We start from the raw sequence: 2648 nt of genomic DNA on the forward strand, positions 1-2648 counted from the left end.
GTTATTTTTTAAGTTTGTATTAAATTTGATTTTGATCGAGTATAGTTGTAATTGTGAGAAATTATTAAAAAATCATACGAGTTTCAAATTATTTTAATAATGCAATTCTCTAATTGATATGTAAGTTATATTTTGACAACTACCTATCTATTACAACTATAAGTGGTCTATATATAAAAGAGTTGATTTGAGTATTGGAAGAGTTGATGGATGTTAAGATGTTGAGGGTAGAGAGTAGTGTTTGTCATAAATTGCTCGTTCCCAAAGGAGGACCTCAATCGGACCCACTTTTCCAAGGTGCTCTATTTTTGTGCATTCTACCACCTCGCTTAATGACATGTGTCTCTTGTATGGCAAATTATACCGTGTAAAAATGATGTCATTTTGTATCTTTTTGTGTGTCTGCCGTTAACTCTTTAAAAAAAAATTCATATTTCGAATGTACAGAATTATATAATAAAATGCACAGAATTTTACACCTGAGATTAACAAAACGACGTCGTTTTGAGAAACGTACGACGCACATTGCTATGTGCACCTTGGTGCAATGTATAAGTATTGGTCTCCTGTTTATACATGAAATATAGTCCATATGCTTCTAGCCCAATTCATGTTTCTTTGGTGGGTGAATTTCACTTTGTCTAGTGACTGAAGTTTTATAATCATCCACTCATAAGTCCTTGTTCAACTTATTTCTTAAATAAGTTTTGATATTTCAAATCCTATTGTAATCCATTTTAAATGGGCCTCTTACTTTCTAGGAGTTAGAAGCTTTTATATGGAGTGTTATGCCGAGCATCCGTATGCACCATGCATGGTACGTGCATACGGATACAAAAACGACGTCGTTTTGACATCTAACTTAAAATAAAAAAATTCAGAATTGCATAACTACACATCCATAATTTCATAATTATACATTCAGAATTGCATAATTACACTTCCAGAATTGCATAACTACACATCCAGAATTGCATAACTACACTTCCAGAATTGTATAACTACACATCCATAACTTCATAACTACACTTCCAGAATTGCATAACTACACTTCCAGAATTGCATAACTACACTTCCAGAATTGTATAACTACACATCCATAACTTCATAACTACACTTCCAGAATTGCATAACTACACTTCCAGAATTGCATAACTATACTTCCAGAATTTCATAACTAAAAAATTCAAAATGAATGAACTAAAAATGAATAACATAATGTTGTTGCTGGGAATCAAAACTGATTTTTTTTTTTAAGTAGGGTGCGCGTTTTATGCAAAACGACGTCCTTTTTGCATTCGTATGTACCATGCAGGGTGCATACGGATGCACAGCATAATTTGCCCTTTTATATTATCTTTGAGGTTACAAGGGAAGAAGATAAGAAAATGTTAAGACGGTGTTTGGCAATTAATATAGCTATAATGTTTTGTATGAGATGTTTTGACCAAATGATAATATTAGTTAGTTGTAAAAATTTACTTCGCAAATTATTTGTTTATTATTAAATGATTACTTGTAAAATGATACATAAGGTATCAGTGTATTGTGTTATTTTAAGTTTTAAATATAAATTGATTTATCCCTCTATTACAATGTAGTATCTCTTCATAACTACTTTCTCAATCTACTAAAGCACAAAGAGCCAATAACGCATCCACCGAGGCTCAAACTCACAATCTCCCATATGGGAGTCCAACCCGAGTGCCATCTGTGCACAAGGTGCTTGGCAATATATGTGAATATATAATTTCACAGATTTTAGCAAACATTAAGTTTTAACAAGCTTCACTAGCTTATCATTTCCAGTTGTATCTAGGCGAGACCATAGTCCTTCGAACCGTGCATTGTTGAATCGGAACCAGAACCGAACCGTTCGTACGGTTCCGATTTTGGTTCCTAACTAGAACCAATAAAGTTCTGGTTAAGGTTCTCGTAATAAAGGAATCTGACGGTTCCGGTTCCAACTGAAAAAAAAAATTAAAATTGAAGTTGAAATTTGAAAACTAGGCCAGCAGGCCATTAGCGCCGGCCTACTGGCCAATAGCATGGCCATTGGCCAAAAATATCATTTTTTTTTATTAAATCCGGTTAGAACCGAAAGTAGAACCAGAACCTTACTATAAGGTTCCTATTCCGGTTTGGCCATTTACAGAACCTGATCCGGACCGGAATCAGAACTGCGATCACCCCTAGCCGTATCTTTAAGGTTTCTAAAGGAATCTTTAAACTCTCGTAGAAACACTTTACTCTATCTCACACTTCTAGCGGAAACTTGTAAATTTCTATCCAAACTTTAAATGTTTTGAGCCTGTTAAATTATGATCAAAAGAACCGTGCCTTTAAAGTCATGTTCAAGGTTCTATTTAAATCTGTTTATGGTTCAACAAAATCTTTAAAATTTTGCTCTAGGTTCTTTTTAAGTTTGATTATACTCAATAGAACCTTTAAAGTTCCGCTCAAGTGTTAAAAAAAGAAAAGTGCAATAAGCTAATGAGAAACACTGATTAAATTAGCTTTTGAAAATCAACTCATTAATTAGACCAATCAACTATATCAATAAGTTATTTTACAAAATACCAATTTTAGCGATTTGACCAAGTTAAACACTTAAAATTGGCCAAATCAACTGAAATATTAGGTCATTT

The sequence above is a fragment of the Ipomoea nil genome, unplaced genomic scaffold (assembly GCF_001879475.1).
Source record: "Ipomoea nil cultivar Tokyo-kokei standard unplaced genomic scaffold, Asagao_1.1 scaffold1936, whole genome shotgun sequence".
NCBI lineage: Eukaryota > Viridiplantae > Streptophyta > Magnoliopsida > Solanales > Convolvulaceae > Ipomoea > Ipomoea nil.